Source organism: Ischnura elegans, chromosome 1, assembly GCF_921293095.1.
Source record: "Ischnura elegans chromosome 1, ioIscEleg1.1, whole genome shotgun sequence".
In the NCBI taxonomy this organism is placed as follows: Eukaryota; Metazoa; Arthropoda; class Insecta; order Odonata; family Coenagrionidae; genus Ischnura; species Ischnura elegans.
The window spans coordinates 53,876,450-53,901,714 of record NC_060246.1 but is presented as its reverse complement, the minus strand read 5'-3'; the positions used below and the strand labels follow the sequence as shown (position 1 = coordinate 53,901,714).

General features: G+C 37.8%; 1 protein-coding gene across 2 annotated transcripts in view; it reads right to left on the bottom strand.

Annotated features, from left to right (window-relative positions):
• The window catches only part of LOC124160764 (pancreatic lipase-related protein 2-like), a 136,487-nt gene extending 112,120 nt beyond the window's left edge, over nt 1–24,367 (bottom strand). Inside the window, exon 1 of one of the 2 annotated variants that reach the window (XM_046536802.1) lies at nt 23,766–24,367. The gene's annotated coding sequence lies outside the window, so the exon portion shown is untranslated. Of the gene's footprint in view, nt 1–3,887; nt 4,072–23,765 lie in introns of those variants that run through there. The other variant, XM_046536793.1, reaches the window with a different exon arrangement.
• Nucleotides 24,368–25,265: the final 898 nt, after the last annotated feature.

The window sequence follows — 25,265 nt, the reverse complement described above, 5'->3', positions numbered from 1 at the left end:
TTATTTATGGATCAGTGACAGTACTATTAATAATTTATGAGAAAATTATCAGATCTTCAAAATTGCCTGATACTATCTTCATATGATTATAAAATAATTGTATGATTTTAAAATGCATGCATTTGAAAAAACTCCATTACGTCAAAGAAAGTAAGCAATGCAGTTGGTCATTTTGTCAGAAAATTATTCTTAACCACTTTGGCTGAATTTTGTGAGGAGACTTTTCTCTGAGAAGGTACCTAAATTGAAGATACAGCTTGACTGATCAATCTTCTTTCGTAAATGAGGGGGACATATTGCGAAAAATACATTCTTCAGGTCGTATATCATTCTGAGATATTTTTAGCAGCACCAACTCCCTTCAAGCAATCATCATTCTCCCTCGATATTCCTATTTGTTTGCGCACGTACATGCATCGGCGAATATGTAACTCTCAACACTTCTCATACTACTTTAACAAACTCTGCCAGTATTAGAGGATGTCCAATCGTTAATATGTCAATATTTATATAAAGGTATGCTAAGATTAAAAGATGCTCTCAAAATCGCTTCAAGAAATAAGGATCATCAACCACATGAGGATTACATTTATGCGGCTCTCTCAGGCAAAATTGGAGGTTAATGTTACCTATTTGGATAAAATGTTAATTAGGCAACGCATTCCCACCACTATAGATAAAGTGACTGAGTTTTAAAAAAACTGTAAGAAACTCTTGATTTCCTTTCATTGAAGATGGCAAAGCATTTTCAACAACATCAATGAGGAGCTAGAGTTAACAATAAAACTTCATTTCATTCAGGTTCATAAGTTATTTTTTCAGGATCAGCTTTTATACACAAAAATTTTAATAGCATAATAAAAAAGGCATATGAAACGTGCAAAAATGAAAAATATTATTGTTACTGCCTTTATGGCCAACTTCATTGTATACTAGTAAAACTACTAACTTAAATCTGAGAATGTGCGTCGCTGAACCCATCGGAATTAAAGCACGGATGGAGAAAAGTAAAAGAAAATGGCAGATGCGCAAACTGTATGCATTCTGTTCGACAACAGTTGACTCCACTTATGCTCATCAGTCAGCCATCGAGATACAGAGGGGGTCAATGGACCAATTTTTGCGAATTTATCCCCAATACTCCCTAAGAAAGTAATCCCGGTTTTATTTTCGGCAATGGGAACTATGAAGCATGCGTATTCTAGATTATACGATATGCGTTTGCCAAGAGAAAGGCGTAAGTTATTTCACCCCATCAACTGAAGTCCCTTTCCATTGGCTGGATTTCCGATGGAGACGGGTACTATTTCCTGCAATCTCCTGGCGTCTAAACTATGATAGACATATGATAACAGTATTTACTCCCACAATTTGACCCCCCCCCCCCTCCCCGGAAGCTTTCCCATGAGACTAAGGGCAAATTACTGCGTGCTAGAAACGAAGTGTTCCACCATGTTCGAAGAAATTTCATTGTTCATTTGAAGTGAAAGTGGTATGCGTAACATACCGTGAGCGGTGATGAAAGTTATATGCGAGAAGTTAGCATTATGCAAACCAACATGGTATATCACAAAAACGCAACAAAGTAATAGCATGTGTACCATGTGTTACTTGGTCCAAGTTAATCATCACCGATATACCAATAGGTACCATGAGTCTACGTCAGAATTACCTACTTTTACCTGATAAAAGATATATTATATATTGTTTCTCGACATCCGCAAAATATACTAATTACCAAATCTGATATGTATATTAAGTAAATACATTACCTGTCCAAAACAGATCAACTGGTTACTTATATGTGAGGTGTAAAAAAACTTGGTTTTTACTATTCCATTTAGCGTTTACAGAAAAAAGAACTTGTGTAAAGAGATGAAATTGATTTGTTGAAGCTATCGTATTCAACTGTGAAGAAATGGACCATCTGTAAATATGCCTCATCCGTCATCATCATAATTCAACCATCCGAAAATTGATAACCCCATAACAAGATTATTTAAATAACAAGGCAATAATCTTTTCAGGAAGTTATTTGAGTAATTGAGTCTCATTTCAAGCAACAACCTCATTATCATGAATTATGAGTACCATTTTAAGCAAATAAAAAATGAATAATGAGTGTCATTTTTCGGAAAAAATATCTTTTCGCCAACGTATTTTTAATGGCTAATATTTTTATCTTCAAATATTTCGTCTATAACCAAATAAAAATAAAGCTTAAACACTAAACATATTAAGAAACAAGGCATAGATAGATACTAGTTTTAATGCATTCATTTGTTTTGCCTAATAACAAAAAAGAAAGAGAAGGTCATATGATTCTTTCAGACCGCAAAATGGAAGTTACTTTAATAGTTTTGTAAGTTACGGTCGCATTGATCGTTACACATCACTGGTCTTCAGATAATACCAACACCAAGTAAAACTTCACCTACAGCCCTAGTTAAAACAACCCTTATAAACTGCTGTTATTATACGCAGTACACTATGAATAAAAGTTCTATTTTGAGTTAGGCTAAAGTTTGCATTATTTCATGTACACTAGCCCAAAGAGGCAGTTTTCACGCTCCCATAGTTTCTCAGAAAAATGTACCCCTATGTTTTAAATGTGCTTAGGCATTTTAACTTTACAGATTCAATTACTGGTTAAGCGGTTGAAGCTGGAACCTTTTTCACGAGAGAGCGATTAGAGGATGCATAAGTAATAGCACACGACCAGTCTTCATTCGTGGCGAAAAACTTGTTTAACTTACCACGCTATCATCTTGACATTCTCAGACAGATCCCTGTTAATATTTACCTTAAATGTGAAAATATTACTTTAGCATGTCATCAAAGATATAAGAAAATTTCAATATGTTTAAAAATGCAATAAGTGGTAAAACAGACAAATACGATAGACCGAGCAATAGTGATGCGTCTTCTTAATCGTAAACTTCGGTTCAAATCCATAAACAATCTCCTGCTTTCTCAACATGTCCTACATCTATAGAAAAAACTGCACCAGTAAACAATAGCAACTGTATTCGGTCGACCCATATAATTGATGCAGTACCAGGAATATCTGGGCTTAGTAATAAGAAGTTATTACTGTCAATTTCAACGGCTCACTCCTAAATTAGCCCTCGAATTCCAATCTACTGGTGGGATCTATAAGAGCTTGGGGACTCAGGGAACGTCGGAGTGGAACGTTCTCGAAACAGTCTTAACCCCGAGATCCCCTCGTGCACCGCAGCTTGACCTTGACCATTGCAAACTCAAAGCAGACGCGCCGCGCCGGTTGACCACGGGAGAGGCATGGAAAGGAATGCGCCGATAAAAACAAGATCAAATGGCGATGTTTGTCACGTACAATAAATATCCTTTTGCTAATACAAATAGGAATTCTGCTATTGCAAATCAGATCAACAGACACTATGCATTATCAGATTTCTACTCTAGATATAACTATCAGGATCGACAGAAATCTCAAAATAAGTAATCTGAATCATAATTATGTACTGCCCGGAAAAGTGTAATTATTTCGTTCTCCGGATGGGATCATAAACTGAGTCTCCCTAGATACATTGGCATGGCATCGCTCAAATCAAACTTTACTGTTGGACTGCGACCACTACCGATCGATGTATTCGTAGATCTACGAAAATTCCCACAAGGACGTATTAATGATCGAATGGCAGGGTGAACTCTTGGCGCGGAATTAGACAAAAGGCTAACGAAACGTTCAAGCAATCGTGCACGGAAGGGTGCTCACACGATGCAATCGTGAAAAATGGTCGTGTTCGCGCACCTGCTGTTCGGATACATGCAAGCAGGTAACCGAGAAATACGATTCCCGCGGAGATATTTCTTGTGGCAGAAAGATATAATCGTTTTGCACTCACCGATTGAGCGGTATCCTCCAGCTGTGCGATGCAAATCCTTCCGTTTCGCAGGAATTCTCTTTCCAGGAATCACGCTTTGCCGATACGCGACAGACGTGGGTCGAAGAGAGGGAATCCGAATCGTTAGCAGCGGTACTAATGGCCTTCGATCGCAGGCAGTCATCGACGTCGTCCGGTGCCGCGTTCCCACAAGACTCGAGTGTGAAATGCGCTTTCTGATCAGCAGAGGGTCGCGCCTCTCCGAGGTAGGGAAGGGCACATTTTTTATTCGCTCCGACCTTGACCAATGCAAGAGGATTCGACACATATTTGGTCGGGGTGGGAAGAGTGGGTCACTCGCCCGCAGCTGTGGCCCGGCAAAGGAAAGGGAGAAGGAGAGAAAACCTCCACTCTCTCCTTCCAGCGAGAATCAGAGGTGTGGTTTCGACGGACATACTAGCGCACCTGACCGAATCACTCATCCGTAGAAGAATGAAAGGAAACGAGGGGGCTATTTCGAACTAAAAAAAAGTCCTCTGAAGCCAATTTTAAGCTCTCAAGAATCAAGCTATTACCATTACCAAGTATGATACCACAATGGGAACCTTCGCTTTGGTACCTTAACCGTTCATAAGTCCGTAAAAATATGCCATATTTTTAAATCCGCTTATCTATCTATGGATTAATCACAATACCACCAGCTCCTGAGAGGTTCACTATGTAATAAATTAAAGAAAAGGTTGGTGGAGAGTCTCATCTGGAATGTTTTACGGTGCAAAAACGTGGACACTTAGGAAGGACACTTAGGAGATCCTGTTCGTATTACATGCATATTTGATTGGTGAAGATCTCTCAGGTTCCATACTAGGTGAGGGTTTTTTCTATCTCTCCTTCCAAAGTTTCGACAACCGACACGCCCATCGTATTCAGGGATCCAAGAATCCAAGAGACATTCTGTACACAAAGGTCGTTTTTTTTACAGTTTTCCCAGGTTTGAGGGATATCATCTTTCAGTATCTCCTGATGGAAATATCAGAGATGAAAAACCTCACCCAGTATGAAATCCGAGATATCTCCAATATTGTTCACCGTGAAAACATTGGGCATTAGGTACTCCACATATGTTTGAATTTTCACAACGGGTGGGTATTCAATTTTTTTTCTCGACTAAGGATATAAGTATTTTTTTCCGATTTCTTCTTGAATAAATGAATAGTTACTATTATATATACTTCTTGATATTCCTCGATGAGGTACTCAATACAGATATAACCCAGCTTGGGCAAAACACAATATAAAAGACAATGAAAAATACAAAAAACACACATTACTAAATCTTTGGTGGCAGTTAGAACTCCAAAGAAGGTGGAAGTGCCTCCGAAAATTTAATGAATTGAATTTATAAGCCAAGAATGAGGGTGATATAACATTTGCAACATATTTTTCTCTTCTAAAAACGGGAACATATGTCCAGATGACTATACTTGGTCTTTTCCAGGCAAATAATTTCATTTATTATGGTAATCTACTGATTAAGGTAGGTTTCCATGTACTACTAAAGACGTAAACTGGGAGCCTCCTTTTCTTCCAACACTGCCTTCTTTAATTCACTGTAAGGCCTACTCTCTTTCAATCCATATAAAAATCCTATTCTCTTCCTTCCTCTCCCTCGTTTACCTAACATTCTACCCTCTAATACCATTTTTAACATCCCATCCCCGCTAGTACTCGCTCCATCCAAACTTTCTCTCTCCTCCGTATCTCATCTAAAAGCTGCCTCACCTCGCCAACCATATCCACTGCTTCGTCGTTCCTTTTCCTCTCCGTCCATTTCACCTTCTCCATTCTTCTCCATACCCACATCTCGAATGCCTCCAATCTTCTCTCGTCTTCTTTCCTCAGTGTCCACGTTTCCGCACCGTAGAGAGCTACACTCCAGATCAAACTCTTCACTAACCTTTTCTTTAAACTCTTACATAACGATCCCCTCAGAAGCTCCTTCCTGTTTATGAACGCCTCCTTTGCTAGTGCATTGGCTTCCTGATGTCCATGCTACTATGTCTGTTTTACTCTAATGTGCTGCCCAAATAGTTGAATTGCTCTACCTGCTCATGTTTTTCCCCACCTACTTTTATCTTGAGTCTCATATTCCTCGCTCGCATTACCTTGGTCTTCTTGTGATTAATCCTCATCCCATACTCCTCGCACTGCTCGTCTAATGCATCCACTAGAGCCTGCAGTCCCCTCACTGATCATCCGCGAACCTTACCGATATTAACACCATTCCTTCCACTTTCACTTCCGCTTCCAACTCGTCCCACGCTTCCCTTACCATATCCTCAGCGTATACGTTAAAAAGGAGCGGCGATAAAGGATAACCTTGCCTCACTCCCCGGCCAATGCTTGCCCACCCAGATTCTCCGTCCGCTACCCTGAATTACACCATCTGGGCCATATATAGATTACGAATCAGTCGCCTATCCCTCCAATCTACACCTATTTTCTTGAGAATATCCATTAACTTTACCAAGTTCACTCTATCACACAAAACTGACCATCGCCCAAATACTTGTTACCCCCACCTACATTTGTCTGTTCAACATCCTCAGTACCACTTTCGCCGCGTGCGATATTAGGCTGATAGTTCTATAATCTCCGCATTCCACAGCTTCTTTTTCGGTAGTGGAATTAAAACCATCTTCACGAAATCCTCCGGCCAACATCCCTCCTCATAGATCCTGCGTGCTAGTTCGAAAAACCTTTTCTTACTATCCTTCCCTTGATTCTTAAGAAGCTCACACGGGATATTTTCCACACCTACTGCTTTCCTAGCTTTCATATCACGAAGTGCTTCTCGCTCGGTTAGCATCCTTCCATCTTTATCCTTAATTTTAGGCATGGTTTGCCCTCTTTTGCCGCCCGATAGCGACTTAACTTTGCCATATAACGCGCCTACCTCTCCTTCCTTCTGAAACTTGTCCATTTCCTCACACTGTCTTCTCCACCAAGCCTCCCTTACTCTCTTAGTTTCACGCTGTAATCGATTATTAATTTGTCTTTACATTCTTTTGCCCTGTTCTGTGTCCAAGTTCTTCCACTTCCTCCTCTCCTCCATTTCCCTCCTCATGTTCTCCGTTATCCACGGCTTCTTTATCCTTCTACTGTCAACGTAACCAATTGACTTCTCCGCCGCTTTGACTATTCCCGTTTCAATATTATTCCATCTTTCCTCTACAGTCTCAGTACTTTCAATCTCCCGTATACTAATGTCAACTAGTTCCTGATATTCTCTCCTCACACTCCCTTCAGGGCTTCTACATTCCATTTCTTCTTCTTCCTAACTTTCATAAGCCTTTTGAATCTTACGTTGCATTTCATAAGTACTAGGTTGTGGTCTAAATACGCATCCGCTGCAGGGAATCTGCGCGAGTTTTTCACACTATTCCTAAACCTCTGTCTTACCGTATCTATCTGATCTATCTGATATCTCCCCACATCTCCTGTACTTTTGTATGTGTAACTTCGTCCTTTATAATGATTGAACCACGTGTTTGTGATGAATAATATGCTTCTCCTGCAAAATTCTGCTGCTTTCTCTCCTCTGTCATCCCGTATTCCTAGGCCAAAATCTCCTATTTCGTGTCCATCCCATCCCCCATCACTACTAGATTTTTCTTACCCTGGGTCTCTCTGATTATTTCCTCGAGCTGTTCATACACCTCATTTACTTCTTCCTCCCTATGATTACTAGTGGGCATGTAAACTTGAACCACCACTAGGTTGGTGGGCCGCGCTTCAATTTCTACCACCAGAATCCTATCGCTTACCTGGTCTATACCTACCTAATGCTTACCCATTTTCCCGTTTAGTACTATAGCTACCTCTCGCTGGCTTTCCTCCCCACCACTATATATAGCTCTACACCCATCGCTCCAATAGTCCCCATCATCCTTCCACCTCACTTCGCATAATCCTAAGATATCTATCCTCCCTTTTGATATTTTCTAACTTCCCCGCCCTCATCATTGTCCTCATACCACGACCCTACATTTATAGCCGACTTCATATTTTCTATCTACTTGTTCTTCTTTTCTTCTTTCTTCATTGCTGCTGTTGAAGATAATAAATAATAACGCTTTTACATAAATTGTTCACGCTATTTGAATAGCAGTTCTAGGCCAACTTAATGTTTGACAACTAATCCGTGCAAATAAAAGATATAAAATAAAAACACCATAAGAATTCTTCTCGCGAAGATTGCCTCTGAAATGAAAGTTGAAAGGCATTAACTGGCGCATTTTACCATCTCAGGCTGTGAACACGAAATAATTCCTGTGAACATACTAAAACGAAAAACTGTCAAGATAAAAAATCTTTCCATCACATAACAGAAAATACAGCGCAAGCCGGCAACGATTTTTGTGAAAAAAACGTGTTGCTTTAAAAACCTTCTGTAAATTGTAACAGGCAAATAATGAACCCGTCTTGGACTAGGTGCCATGCCAGATTTTCTATCGTCAAGGTCTCCAGATCATATATGCGTTTTAAAATATCTGATGCCCGTAAAATATCACTGAAAGATTTCTGTTTATATCACGACCCAGAGAGAATCGTATATTTCGGCCTGCTGTTCATTTTCTGAGTGACGGGGATGGATCTTTACCATAGATCGCAAATATTACATATCATATCCGTACGTAAATCCTCAGTTAGCTATAATATTATATTATTATATTATATTAGTATCAGTGCATATCCATGATCACAGAAAACCTCATATGTTGATTCAATGAACGACGACGAATTTTTTTATGATAAGCACTCGTCCAGCAGTTATTGCCATTCTACATGATAGGGTAACTATTTAGAGTCAAAATTATTATGGTGCCTGCTTAGTCACAAGTGAAAATAGACTTGTAGGTATTAAAATTTAATTTGCTATATATTGTCCGTAGCTGAAAGCTGATCAGTTTTCCACTACTCGGCTGAAATAGTTGTAAAAACATGTGATTTACAATATGTTGACGACTGGGCTGCTTTCTAGGGGTTCGCGGTTTCAACTCGGGTGAGACCATTTGATGATGCCTTCGAAATGAATTTCATTGAATTCTTGGAATCAGCTCTAAAATTATATTAGCTGGGAAAGATTTTGTCTCAACACTTTGATTGGTGACCTAGCGAGTCTTCCTCTAAGGCGCAAGTTTGAAGAGGTAACGGGTATTTGAGCAATTAAGAAATCATGGCCTCCATCAATCAAAAAATCAATTGCATATGAAATGAGTGAGAAATTATGAGGTCAGCAATGTCAAGATGTAAAACTTGAATTATTGATGTAGTTTAGTAAGGAAGGAAACCATGGTGATTCTCTTCAGGGAAGGGAGATTTATCTATATATTATAAAGCCCCTTAACGACCACTCATTCATTCATTCACTCACTCATACAAATGTTTGGGGTGAACGAGACGAGATACGGCAAACAGTCTAATGAAGACCCCCTCTAAAATTGTCTGAAACCCCAGGAAAAATTATGAAAACACTAAATTTACAATGGGGAACTTGCATGAATTTTTTTTATTTCATAGGCGGACAGAAAATTATTTTCTGAATACAACAAAGAAAACCGCATGTAAATCTGAGTTTTCCTTCGCGAGATATTTAATGATAAATATAACGAATTTTAAAGCGCGGGAAAAACTCCCTCACCCCCCAAGCCACTGCCGACGAGCCTCGATGACGTCAAAGGTGCCTAAACATCACGCGAAGCTATTGTTGTGATTGTTTGTAATAGTTGCCAGCAGTTGTGAGAGCTTCGTTTGTTAGACGTGTTGATTATTTTATATTTAAAGATAAATATCCGACGATAGAGGCTTGGAAGCCCTCGTATTTTGCATTATTTATAATATTAATATCTGAGTAAGGGCATAAAATATAAAACTGGAGCAGTTAAACCAAAAATTTGATAATACCTAAATAACATCGTTGTAGGAGTCTGAGCCACGGCCATTGGAAGGGGGATACGTTAATTGTAAGTTGATGTTATCGACGGCATATCATTCATTTAAGTATGTAATTAGAACGATTTTGATGTTTACTAATGTCCGCTTAGCTTTTATATACAATAGCTTCATCCGTTTATTTGTAGGTACCGGAGAATTCGTCGTTTAGGACTGTCTGTGCTTGTATTATGGGGTGAATTCCAGTCAATGCAACTTTTGCTCGCTGATTTGAGACATCTAGGAACATTTTTATGCCAAAATAGTGTTATTTTCAACGTGACATCTCCCGTTAAGCTACTGCTAATAATCACAGTGACAGTGGTTGTAATGCACAAAGTTTGACAAGGTTGAAAAATATCGGCCATGAGTTATCAGTGTTCCATCGTGATTGAATTGTAAAAAGTGCTATTACGCTATCGATAAATGTCTAACAGTAGTGTAAAAATTGTCAGTGGCGTGCTAATCTCCGTTGTTCACCGTAGATATGACATTTCACGATCACGCTATTGAAATAAAAACTGTGTGTGAAGTTTGTTATTCCATTATTTCAACGAATAGTAGTATGTCACCTGTGTCACTTGTGTGGGCTAATTTAAGGGTTTAAATCAGTGAATAAATAGTTGTATTCATCATAACGAGTTCTGTTATTGTAAGTTGTACGTGATGAATATAATAATGTGATAGTGACATCCAGTTTTTGATAAGAGTATTTGCCTGTTTCCCACTATATTTTTATGGTATATGCTAGTATATTGTTTATGGATTTACCTATATTATTGAAATAGGTTGTAGCTTGAGTGTGTGTTGGCAGCGGAACCGATTCGCGATCTCACATGTGGATTGTGTGCAGACTGTTTTGCTGTGAATTCGTACCGTAGGACGGATAGGACTACCTTCTCCGTTAATCCGGCGTTGCCAAATTCAACAGCACAGCTTACTCTAATGTCAACAGCACAGCTTACGATCGTTATCCTCCAGTATTACAAGTTTCTTTTACAACTCGATTTTCCGCCGACGTATAGCAATAATTTGTCTTAACAGATTCCATGAGGGTCGTGGCATCAATTTTTGGTGTCCTAAAAAAAGGCTGGTGTCCTAACACCCCATGCCACACGCCTTTTAGGCGGCTTGCGGGGTATTATGTAGACGTAGATGAATTTCAGGTGTACTATTCGAACGAGTGGCAACGGTATCATCCATTTTTCTGATAACTAAAACACACGAAGTGAAACGCTTGTACTTCATCATCCCGATGCCGCATTATTAATATCCCAAGTAATAATCTAGGCACAATAGCAATAGGAAAACTTGCCCCAGAATAACAGAACAAAATAAAGTGACGATGAGCGGCTAAATACTCCTTCAAAACAAATTTTACACCATGCGCTCAGCGTATTTCCCTACTCCCTACGGTTGTTTAGGCACCTATGACGTCACGCCTGGCCTCGGCAACGCTCGGGTGTCTTCGCGCAGTGGTCGGCTCAGAGAAATTTTTCTCGATTTTAAATGCAATATTTTTATTTCTTTTGATGTTGAATGGAGAAACTGAAGGTATTTTTGCGAGCTAATGTATCCATTTGACTTATTCAAAATAGTTTTTAGAGCAATCTACGACCCATGCAAGTTCCTCATTATTTATCTGTCTATTCATATAAAATTGAGTATGGGGATTAGTTTAAAAAAATGGCCACCAAATTCCAATGGCGGCGCGGCAGTCATACAAACGAACAATCATAGCAACATATTTGTTTATGCAAACAAGAGGAGCTAAATTAGGAAAGAAGATAAAGGAATTAAAACGAAAAACTGATAAATATAATGAAGAAAATTAAGAAAGTAATATTTGAAGTGTCTATTTCTTTGCGTCTTCTTTCCGCACGAACAAACATCTGTTTAAATCAAAGCGCATTCAAATTAAAAGCGGAGAAGTATAAGGTAGGAGATTAGTTGTTGTTTTTGGTATATTACATCGAAAGTGTGGTGGTTATTAATTTCAAAGTTAACAAGTGCACTAAATGCCAATTTAGAAATATGAAATTGCTGTTGACTATAGTTCGTATCTTGTTGGCGATACACGATTGTAGTAGAAAGACTTTTAAACAAGTCTTACATAATGTAGCTAGGTAAAAATGATTTTATTTTCATTTTTTGTGATGGTGATAACTTTTTATTTTTGTATAGGTACGTTCTTTTTTCCGCTAATGTCCTTTTTAATGTACAATGTTATCCGTGAGCTACAGGAGTGAATAGGCAGTGAATAATACAATATGGAAGATAAGTGCAAATAAAGGTATTCCTTATTCAATTATTTGTCTTGCGAAAATCATGTTTCCTTGAGTGACTAAGTTATTCAACTGTGAAAATTATCGAAATCTTGACATTCACAATGTCTTGTACACCAAAGGCTGTGATCCGTTACTCACCAGATTTATTGCGCATTGCGTTGGATATTAAAGCTGAGATATTTGTGTGTCCCGATTCATTAAAACCTAAAATAGAGGTATTTCTGAAGTGAAATCATTCGCGATCACGATCAATAATATTTCGATAAAATTCGTCATACCAGCCCCAATTCATGCTAAGGCGTATTTGTTTCTAGATATTGATATTCAGTCCCTACGTAATTCGCTTACGAAGGGGAACAGCTGTTACATTTTATTCGTATATCAAGAATTTGGTTGAGTTTTGTGGAAAATAATTAATAATCGTGTTTTTCATTGTAATTCGTAAAGTCGTTATGTTATGATATTACGTATGCATTAGGTGTTACAGTGGAACGTGGTCTCAACGTTTTTTGTATTTGAATTGAATAAGTTAGAGAAACTCGTAGGAATTTATTTTACTTTTTTAGCCCCTCAGAAAAACGTTTCTCTTTATAAATATTTACATTCATATTGTAGCCTACGTACCATGCGCTCGTTTTACGTGAAAGTGGAAATATTGCTTACACCTAAGCTAGCCAGTTTAAAAGTAAACGATCCTTAAGTAACAAGTAGCAAACAAAAAGTGTAAGACCTCCCACAGTGAGCATAACAGACCGGAGGCCTTCTTCGGGGGGGCCTAGGGGGGGCAGAGCCCCCCAGCGAGCAGAGCGAGTCATATAAATAGAGCACTCAGTAGTTTACAGTCGTAAAAGTGCATAAGCCTCTTATTCAAAGAGAAACTTCCTAACACAAATGATAAAAAATATTCAACACTGAGAATAAATGAAATAGTCACCTACATCCGTTTCAAAGTTGTGAAACGTTTAATTTTCATGTCGACACGCATTTATGACAGACAACTGAGCAGCTAAATTCTCACTAAATTACATATTTGCTGTGTGAAATGCGACGCCTTGCTTGACGGAGAAGATACAGCATACGCATTTATATTTCAAGTCTCAGGACCTAATCCCAGGAATATCCAGGCGTATTTAAAGCAATATGCTAAAAAAACTCATTTTTAATATTTTTAATAAGCATTAACTTATTGCTACACATAAAAATGAGCTTGAGATAAGTCCCCTATGAAAAAATTGTATAAACCTGTTTCAAAATTTTATACAATTGCCATGGCAATGTATAAGATTGTATAAAATTTTGAAACAGGTTTATACAATTTTTTCATAGGGGGTGTACAATTATCGAACGAAAAAAATCAATTTTACACCCAATAAATTCTAATATTTCGTTTTTCCCCAGGAAAATTGTAAAAAAACTAATAATTTACGGAAAGCTGGGGACTGCTGCACAATATTAACTCTATCGATTTAATTGCAAAAATCAAAGTAGAAATTTAATGGATGAATATTTATCAATTTAAAGGGCTTCTTTGAGACATTCAGTCATCATAGTCATCTTCTGCATTTCAAAGAAGGGTTTAGGATGTGTGCCTATCTCCACGATACACAAGAAAACTATAATCCAAGAACTTTGCTTTAAAGACACAGGAGGAGACATTTTTCGAAGGAATGCAACCGAGATATCATTTTTCAACTTAACACGTATCTCTGATTAATCTAGCCCAAAAAAAAGGTTGCTTTTTTCCTTCAAAAGAATTTCACATTAAGGAGGAACCTGCGCTTCGAAATACTGCTTTCATTAGTTAGATAAACTCGATAACAACGAGTTAAAATTGCTCAATTAGTCATTCATAAAAATTAAAAGTAATGCTAAATCAATCAAAATAGCTGTATAATGCATGAATTTTACTTAAAATGGAATAATCTAGTGATATGAAGAATGGCTGTTATATTGACTATTAAGTATCGGAAGAATTTAAGTACTTTCTCTGGAAATACAGTAAAGCTTTATAACTACATCATTTGTGATGAATAAAATGAACTTAACTAATGAGACCTTTTGCTCTGTTAATTTCAACATAATTTGGAAAAATGGTTTATTTATAATTGCTGACCACCAACTTGACAACGCTGCCAACATATCGTAGTTTCACAGCGGTTGAGCACCTTTGTTTGTTTACGTTACCTCGTAGAGTTACGTTGCATTGTGACAATATTACTCGTTTTATTATCCCTTTTACTTAGCCTTAAGTTATTAAATATACCTTTGGGCTGAAGTGATGGCGTCATTGTGCCGATTTAAAGGCAAATTTGTGTCTGAAGGTAAAGGTAAGAGCTTGGATTATTTGAGGAAACGAAATGTGGCCGAAAGTGAATCCATCAATTCCATCGAAGCGATTTCAACGAGTGCATCTGTTGAAGGATACCGAATCGTTTACGTGCATTTTTAATTTCTTAAGAAATTTTTGCAATATTTCCCAACATAAAGTGTCCATCATTGTTTAAATAATCAATGTTTATGTCTTGATTTATGAAGATTAAAGTCCCTGTCGAATGACTGAAACAAAGCTCTTTAATGTTTATTTCTTTGTAGATTTTCCATTCAATAGCCTCATCCATACTATTAATAAGGAGTTGATTAGTGAAAATTAGAAACTAATGTGTCAATTATAACCCAAATGTAATTCGAATCATTAGTATCAGGATAATTAAATAATACTTGTTCCTAGTGCCGAAGTTTCAGTAAATTTGGAAGGCTGGCATTGCAACTTCTACGGACTCACTTATGTCAGCTGCCATCGATTGTTCAGGAATGCATCCTAATTTTTATCCTCCTGCAATGACTTCATGAATAGGTAAATGTATTTACTGTTGTTTTTTGAAATTATGCTAATTGGACCTTTGGAAAACGTATCAAAGTAAATTGTTTGGTCAGTGAAAAAGGAAGTACTCTTGTCTATTTTATTTTATACTTTCGAAGAATTACATGGGTGAATATTCGATTAATTAGTACGTTCGCAAAGTTGTATTTCCAAATACTACATAGTCGGTACCCAACAACAATATGCTTGTCTCGTGGTACATTCATTTACCTGTACACCTTATTCTAGACATTTAATATCAATTAAACTGATGATTAAATACATAATGCGCTAGATTTTCTACTTTACGCTTAGAACTTCTATTTAAATAAGTATTTTCTACAAGTTGAAAACGATGCATATTTTTCGAAATAAACGTAAAAAAATTTGAAGTAGTATTCAGAAGAACAGATAAACTATCGCAAGTCTCATTATATTCTATCATTTTCGCTTTTGAAGCGATACGCCGACAATTTCAAAGGGATGTATTGAATTCCGGTCATGATTATTCGCATGTTTAATAAAATGTAGTCGCATATAGGAATTACTTTAACAACCAGCACTGATAAATTTCATACTTCGGTGTATAGCACGTTTCGAGATGAACTGAATATTCGTTTAATGAATACGTATGAAAATGACTCCGAAAAATCCAATTCACTGGAATTATGCAGCGGTCGACAGGTGCAATATCGCTCTTCATATTTAACCTCCGTATATTTGCAACGTTGCCACTACCTCCGCCGCATAATGGCTGCTCGCTCTGCAGAAAACCGGAAGTATATTCTTTAAACTTAAATACTGGCGCTAACATATCGGTAACCCCTTCTAAAAAAAAGATATATTAAGTATCGATGTCTATTCTATGCTGTGCTAATTTTTCAACGACATATTTCGGGCCAAATTTGTGATAAAAAATGTTTTACAAGGGAAGGTCATCATTCTCCCATAAAGACAATGTATTTCAAGGTGGAAATCCGTCATTTTCAAATCCATAAATCTTTCTTAAATGGCCGGTGACATAGTAATATTTTTTCACCATTCGATAGAAAAAATAATGAGCAACAACATATGTCAAAATAAGGGGAGGTTTTCGGGCATGTTTGAAATGATGGTTCCTCCTTAAGTAACAGTGTTTTATGTAAGTTACTACCTCTTATTGTTGATGTGACGACAGTTACTTTATCTACAACTAAAAACGTTTCTTTTAGCTGCAACTACCGACTAATGCGATAAATAGATGGCTTTAGTCCTTTTCAGTATGTGTTAGTGTATCTATGATAAAATAATATTATTTGAAGTCACATTACGCATATTGTCATGCAGAATGGCTTAATATTTTAATCCACACACAGTTACAAAATCGTACTCAATTTTCATAGATGGGTATTTTATCAGACGGAAAGTCAAAGGCTCAAATCATACGCTTCTGTTTTATGGAATGATTATAAGGTAATTCAAATTAATATCGCCGATGTTACTACTTCAGATAACATTTGATTTTCTTGTTTTCGATTTAAATATCCTGGAAAACTTAACAATTCTTCAAATCCGTGTGGTAACCCGCTACTCTCAATGTGATTATCTTTCTAACCATCGCTTTCCACTTATCCCCGCCCTCAAGTTGCCAGCATAACCACGTAAGTACTTCCTGGAGTGACGATCATTTGTTCCAATAAGTGCTCACGTCATTCCTCACACCTACACCCCCGTAAAGGGTCAGAGTTCGTGAAAGCTCGGCTGAAATAGGACGCATGCCATTTTCCGCATGCCAACGAGGGTAGAACATAAATCTTACATCAGTATGTTAAGGCATGTATGTATACACGGTGAATGGTCATGCAAAAGATCATGCTGAATGATCACGTGATCATCACAGAATCGTGCGAACAAAATAGAACATGTTCTAATTTTCACTGTACAATAATGCGCATGACGGTTCATTCGCGAATTTTTCCATTGTACTCGGCGAATGATTTCATTAGCATGATCATCAAGTATGATCATTCGCATGATTATCTACCGTGTATTGCGGCCTTAAGAGCTGTATGGTAGAAAGGCTGGTGACTTGGAGGCAAAAGAGAATCGCTCACCAGAAGCTTCTCTCGAGAAATAAATCGCATTGGAAAATCAGAAATTTTTCTATAAATTCTTAGGTCGATTCGAGCCTTTACGTGGGAAAATGCAGATAACAACTACATTACGAATGCTCCTTCCTGATCTGACAAAAAATAAACGTGAATTAAATCGTAAGAGACATGACTAAAATTGCAGGTATGACCACTTTAGTATCTGAACTATGAGTAAATAAATGTTTTAACTAACTCACTTGGTGATACAACCATTCTGGGTAGGTGAGGGTGGAGCTCAACCCAATCCATACTATAGGCATGTAGTATTCACACATTCAGGGTGGAGGAGCCAGTAACTCTCCCTGAATCGCCTTCAAATTTGAGTAGTTTTCTTTGTGGTTTATTTTTGGCTTCATTCATAAATTGAACCTGAGACTCATCTGTCTCATCCTTGGCTCTACCCACTGGGCCTACAAAATTTCTTAATTAAGTTTGTCAATGCAAAATACGTTCGATAATTGTAACGGGGGAATTAAAGCCTCAAACAGCAGGAAAAAATATCAAAACACAGGAAAAAATATTAAAGTCTTAATGGGTAGAAATTCTCTACATTCATAACAGTAAATTAAAAGTTAGGTACTGTTAATTTTCCACAAGTAATTTAATTATACTATACGACGAGTCTCAATGCATTTTTATTATCTTCAAGTCTGTTATTTACCTGAATAACACAAAATCTATTGAAACCTGCCGTTTAGTAAAATGAAAATATTCTTAGAAAAATCCCAATAACATCTAATTTACTAATACGTTATAATCACACACGATTAAGCTTGAAACAACTCTGTACGATAGATTCATTTTGGAAAATCAAACATTTTATTTCAATCATTATTTCATTTATTACAATCAAACATTATAAACACAGATTTTTCATTTCAAAACACTAGCGTCTATGTTTCGTTATGTTTTTTACGCTCTATGCGTTCGTGAAAAACATAACGAAATAAACAACATGCATTCAAACGCTACCGTCAACAAAACAGACTCATCCGGAGACACTTGACCTGAGATTTTGCCATTTTAGTCTTGATTGCATCCTAATTAGTCGAAACCACTATTACTCACACTTACTCTGAGGTTGAAACGCGTGTACTTTCTTTCGTGTAATAATTGTGGACAGAACAAAATGACTAAGCTTTGCTACTTGTTTAAAATGTTCTTCCGCCACATTTCAACAGACAACACTGATTTTACTCCTTTCTAAAGGTTTGGTTTATCAGTCCTCTGATTTGATAATTACCACGATCAGTAGCGTAGCGAGGGGTGTTTTGGGGGATAACCCCCCCCCCCCCCCAGAGCTCAGGGAAACTTTTAAGTTTAATCCATTTTACTTCATTTGATTAATATTCTTATAGAAGAGTGTTCTGATTAAGAAAATATCCCTCAGAAAGCCATACAGCTCTCTAATTTGAACCATTAATCTTAAAAAATTTCTGGGGGAGGGCCCCCACACCTCCCGCTTATCCTGGCGGGTATACCACACACCCCAGGTCCAGTTGCTCCTAAAACCCCCTTTGCCTTAATTCCTGCGCCCCTGACCACCATAACTATTTGAAAGCGTGCAATTCAAATGCTGTGCCTAAAATGTTTCTATGTTAGCATGACCTTTAGTAAATGATGGTAGCCATAAAACAGGTTCTCCTTAATGGCTACCTAAAGTTACTCCTTTGTATGCAATCAATTCTATTCTGTACTTTTTATTTTTGGAGTAATAAAAAACTATTTATTTATTTATAAACACTTGAAAGTACGCATCACTCACGCTTGGCCGGTCTTGACGTGATCATTTATTAAACCTTAAGCTTTTATCTTGAAATGTTGAGAACCATTGAAACCATAAACTTGAGGAAGTGAAGTTCTACGTCCATTATCGATCATTTCGACTAACCAATCTTAGGATTAATGACCATTCATTATTATCACAGAGTGGTAATTAATCTGTAACACGAAATTTTTTCATCTTACAAAATGCTAAGGGCATTACGATACTGGTGAATGCGGGCAAGGGTCTATTCTATATACGCCCAGATAATTCAATACGATGGCTTAAGTTTCAAATAAATAATACTTCGCGAAAACATACTGGTCGAGCTAGAGTGATACTTATTGTTAGACTAAGATAGAAAACGGTTATTCATACCACCTCTCCAAATGAGTTCTGGATTTTTTCTCGCACTGGGTTCCACTCGGCATTGGTTGAAAGAGGATGATTGAGTAGAAAGTCCACGAACCATGCTGTCAAGAATCTAGTAGGAAATGACTCAGTGGCGCCTGTCTTGAATATGTGCATGATATCAAAGGAGATACCCAGCAACCTCCTGTCTTCTTCCACATGATTCTTTCGATTTGATAAAAGAGTAAGTGCACACAAATTACAAGCGTCACTCACAAATTAACTGCCACCAGTCTTCGGCTTGAAGACCGGTTTGATGGATGGGTTAAAATCCCAAGTTGTAATTATCCCTGCAATGAGTGAAATTCACACGTTGCTGGGAAGGTGGCTACTTCCTCCATCATTGGCGCCAGTGTTTTCTTCGGATGATCTATTGCTCTCAAACTTTGTGCATATCAACTAATTCATTACAGTCTCTTCATTAAAAAAATAAGCGTCGACTGGTGCCAATTTTCTTCCAACTGGCTCCTATCATTAAACTTTTCACGATATTCCGAGCCGTGATTTTTCCAGGTTTTGATTCTTATCACGATGATATGAATTACTACGTTAGTTCCTTTCAACACGGAATCAGTATCACTAATATCCATGAGGAACGAATTGGGATTGTGAAGCGGGAGTGTTCTGTTGCATTATTAATTGGAAATATTCAGAATTTATCTCTTAGAAGAGACAACATTTATGGAAAAAAGCTATTGACGACGAAAGTTTTAAAGCTCACCGCTATTCAGGAAAAACTGCCGATAATGCCCCATTCACGAATCTAACAACAATCTTTGACTAATACCAGGAAGTGGGACCGCAAAAGAAACGCTTAGGGTGTTGAGAAACAGTGTCTCCATGAGTTTCTTTCGAAGGTTTCTTTCTCACTCTTCGTGCGATGGATGTAAGGACGAGCAAGGATAAACCCTACTCTTGAGGTAAGAGAGCATCAGTGCGACCTTCAAAACACGCCCGGCATCGCATTACTGTTGGAATCATGGATTGAACCCATGGAAGAGCAAAATCCAACCACTAGGTTTTGAATGGATCGTCCTCAATCATCTCATGAAATATAGTTGCGAAATGCATTTACAATTTTTCAACTATTTTGGTTTGGCATATGGAGGAGGTGACCGACAGCTGAGGTCATTTTCGCCATGAGGGAAGACTGGAGAAAAACAGATACCCGGCAATAGCCTGCTTTTTAATTAAAGGAGCCAAGGAGGCCGCGGCTTAACGTCTCATCCACAAAGCGGTCAGTCAGGGATCTCAAGGAGTCTCTGAAAAATCTCTGCCACAGCCGGAATATGAACCTGGACCGACTGGGTGAGAAGTCAACGCTGAAGCCACCATACCAACCTGATCCCCTTAAAATATTTTATTTCAGAAACACATTGATTAAAAGTGGGTAATATTTTAGTAGCATGTAGTAAGATGCGGAAAGGGTATTTGCTAACACCTCCTATATCAAATAAAAAATACAAAATAGAATGCGTGTAATAAAATACATACATTTCATAAGTAATTTCCAAGATCATGTATTTAAAATTTTCCAATTTAAAAAAATACATATGTGTTAGCTTTCTTCGTCTTGTCCTCGCCGTTTACTTTCCAGAATACAATGAAAAATTTTATGATACTCACTTAATCTTAACCAACATGCAGGCATTTGAAAGAAAATAAAAAACCTTTTCAGAGTTAGTAAAAACTAAATATCAACTTAACATCATGTCATATCGTCAGAAAATCTCCCTTTAAGCCATTACTTTCAGTTGTGTTTCCCAATGTGGGTACTTATGTTTTGCACTTAAAATACGCAATTTAGAAGTTCAAGTATTATCTCTGGCGCTTCAAGAAGCACCTTGAAGCTGTGTTAGCATAGCGGCTCTGTTTTCAACCGTACTCCTTATGAAGTACCGTTCACCTCTTCTTCGTCAAGCTCTCGAGAAAATTCCTCTATTATTTTCTTTTCCGCATTTCCCTGCAACATCGCATTGGTTGCTAGGTTTTGCAATGCCAAACAACACAAAGCTTGAAGTGTATTTTTATTTCATCGTGACACACAAGTGCAAGACCTATAAATACTCCATAATGTGCAATAGTTTAACAAAGCCTTGATACTTCAAATCATATCACATAGATAAACTTCATAGATTTATTGGAAAGGGGGCATGGTAATTCACAGAGTGTGTGATGGCGAAACCTCGAAGATTTTTTGTTACAGAAATGTGGGTGATTAGGGTAGATAGGCTCACGACTGAAATTAATGTTAATTTTTTTGCGTTTAAGCCAGCCAACTTTAAATCGGTATAGCATCCACTATCAATGTTTTAACTTTCATTTCATTCTATTTTTTCATACGAGTGCGGCAGTTATGCTCTCTAGCCAGTAATAAATTAAACGTGATAGAATTACGTGACAATTGATAACAATATTTTTACTTTACATCGTTCCTTTTTAACACAAATTCATGTTTAACTTAAGCCATAGCCACTTGGAGTATCACATCGTCACAAAAGCTTAGTTAATGTTTACAGTTATTTATGGTTGTAGTGTAAACTATTAACTTTTTTCCGTTCAAGATTCTCGATTCATTTTAAGTTTATCAGGTTGGCACACGTACTTCTTCTTTTTTTCCTTGGACAATACGACTTACCTCATTTGGAGGCATTTTGTGAGTTTGGGCTGCTGTGATATTTTAGTGTGGAGATTTTGCAAATGGATTCTTTCAAATGATGATACTTGAGGAAAATGGATCAGGTGGCGTTGAATAAGAATTGCGGAACTCTTAGATTTCAACCAATTACTCGATTCGGTTAGTCATTAGCCTTGACTCTAAACCTAAATGAAGTCAAAAGTGTCCTTCCGACCAGATTGAGCCCAAGGTAAAACGAATAGCAGATTTTTAAATGCACCATTTTCCAAGACTTTCTCATTGACAAATCTTAACGATGAGTCTACCACCCCACGTCACTCTATGTTCTGAAAATACCAAACCCTAAATATTAGTTTATTAGCTGTTTACGAATTCATTTATATTTTTGCAGTATGCGACAAAATAATCAGCTAAAACATTTCTCCTTTCCCCTGCTTACATGGTCCAATCCAAGGCTTATGCGCTAAAACATTGACTAGCTTGTCATTCATCAAAGACTCTTTATCTAGGGCTTGTACGTTTAAGCTTTTCTTTCTCACAATATTTTGCGGAGTTAAAAAATGATGAAATTTTCATTATTGAAATGCAGATATAGATTTGAAATGATAGATTGAAATTTTCAATGATCTAGGGAATTATTTTCTCAATTAATTAATCATAGGTAGGTCCGTGCGACAATAAATCTTAACCCCCGCATGTTTATGGCAGGAGTTCAGTATTACCCGACAAATTGCCTTTAAATTTCGGCTCTAAACTTTTACCCACAGCAATCATCGCAAATATATTCCCCCTAATAGTGCATAGATACACAACGTAACGTATGAGATGAGATATGATACATGGTTTACAAAATTCTTTCACACCCAGAAGAGGGGTTACCGAAAGGTAATTCCTCTCTTTTTCATAGCTCAGGATTCTTGAAACAGTCGTCATTTAATTAAAATAAATTATTCTATTAACAAATTCCAATTTATGCCATGCGTTATCTCATTATAATCCAAAGTCGCCTATGCCCGGTAAACAATTATAAACATTTTTTAGGCTTGAGCTTCCGTGAGGCTGGTATATGATGATAGGTACTAATTTTTCTGAGCCATGTACGTAGTTAGAGAAAATAATATTTCAAAGCTCAAGTGTCCTTCAAATTTCAGAAGTAATATTCGGCATCACAAGGGTAAGTGTACTGAAAACTAAATATGACGGTCATTTTCCACTCTCATTAATAAACACCTCTCTTGTGGGGCTTCATAAAATACCGATTGCCACTAAATAACGAAAATCTAGAATAAATTCCAAATTGAATGCACTAGTTGTGATTAAAATTTCTGTAATAAAATCACAAATATTTAAGAACACATGAAACTATTTGGCTCTAAATGAAGAATTCGATCATCAATTCTGGCTGAAGTACTTTTCAATCGGCTGTAAAAATCTGTTCAAGAACCTTAAACATACGTTATTACTGTTTTGATGGGCACTGTAATATCCTATATCTAATACTGCCAAATAACTTATAACCATTCATTACAATTGAAATAGCCATTGTATTCGTTGGTAAATGAAGTTGCCCTATTTTTAATTGTCAAAAGGATGTAAATTTCACCAAAATAGTCCCATCGATGGATGAAAACCTATAAGGCGAAAACGTTATGAGCAATGCGATACTGATTCCATGTCCTCATTCTTCATGCATTCGACAAAGGAGCCTTCCTAAAATAAATTCCTCCAACATTAAAGGCGTTGAATATGACTTAATCTATTGGATATTAACCCTAGTTACCACCACCACCACAACTGTTTGCGAAACCCACCGCGATATTCAATTCCTCGCACTCTACTGGTCAACCTTCTGGTTGGACAGTTAAGGGATGAGTCTCCAGTTGGCCGCAGCGATCCTCGGCTGATTTATCTCTGGCTGTCCTGGATATGAGAGACACTTTGCAGCTAGCCGATGGGCAGAGTCGCACAGCACGCTGCTGCTGCTCCACCGAGACATGCCCCACATAATGTGTCGTGAGGAGTAGGAAGTCTTAGTTAGTGAAGCATATGGCTTCCCGAACTGCTTGGCAGACTTGGTCCACTGCCACGCCTGCTGGCGTGCTCTCCTTACCGGTCAACCTGGAATCGTATGTTTGGCTCCTTTGTGTTTTTCTTCCCTTCGGCACGTTCAAAGAGATCACTCTTGCCGATCCAGAGCGAATTATTGAGTCATTCCAAGAAGGAGAGGCGGGTTCCTTTGGCTAAAGCAAGCGTCTCTCCGTTAGAGTCTGTTCTACTACCGTCGCACGAGGCGAGAGGGATTCAGAATACAACACACAACGCCGTCCAGTGTGCCACTGACGATCCAGGAGGCGAAGATGATGGCACCTGATCAACGATGCAGTTCCGCAAGGCACTTATCTTGCACTGACCCACTAAAAAAGATTGAAAAAAGCAGCACACGCTGGCACGATTGCTCCGTGCGTGCCGGATGTTATGCGTGTCTGTTACTCGACATTACGTGTTCCAAGGGAGTTTCACATACCTTCGCCTCATCCGGAGAATCTTAAGTCCGCCTCGTTCTCGTTACGTCAGGAGGATAGTCTGTCGTGAGGAAGATGTATTTGGTCAGTGCCAGGAATTGCACGAAGCCCATCTTCCTCGTGACCGGGTCGTTCCACGACGTGCACGTTCTCCGCCGTGCTGGCGGCGGTTTGTTGTCAATATTCTCAAGAAATACGACCGAAAGGTATGATACTGAGAAGGAGAATTGGATGGACTGACAGTGACAAAATGCAGCGATTGGACGTTGAATTTAATTAAGTCTGTTCTTCCCATCCTGTCTCGATTAGTATTTATGATGCAATCATCTTGAGATAAACGTACTATGGTTGTTTCCATGAATAAAATATCTAATTTTGGGCAGCATAAATCTTCTGGTCAGATTCATACTTGAACTCAGAAACATTGAAATCGTTTCGAATTTATGTGAATGATCCAATTCTTTCAGGTATTGGTGACGATCTAAACGAAATCAAAGTAATGAGTGCAAAAGAGCCAAAACTGTTTAAAATCATCATCGCAATTTCGTTTTCCTACCATAACATTCCCTTCTCTTAATTTTCTTTCTTTCGGAAAGTCTTCAAATTATCTGAATATATTCGTCTTTCTGCGACACCCAACGGTTCGTAATAAAGGGCCAACGGAAAAAAATATCACAAAAGAAAAAATCCTTCAAGACTGGGTGCTGCAGAAAGATGCGGCAGATCAAATACGCAGATAAAGTGTGAATCGAGGAAGCAAGAAGATGACAAGGAGGCAAGGCACTGAGG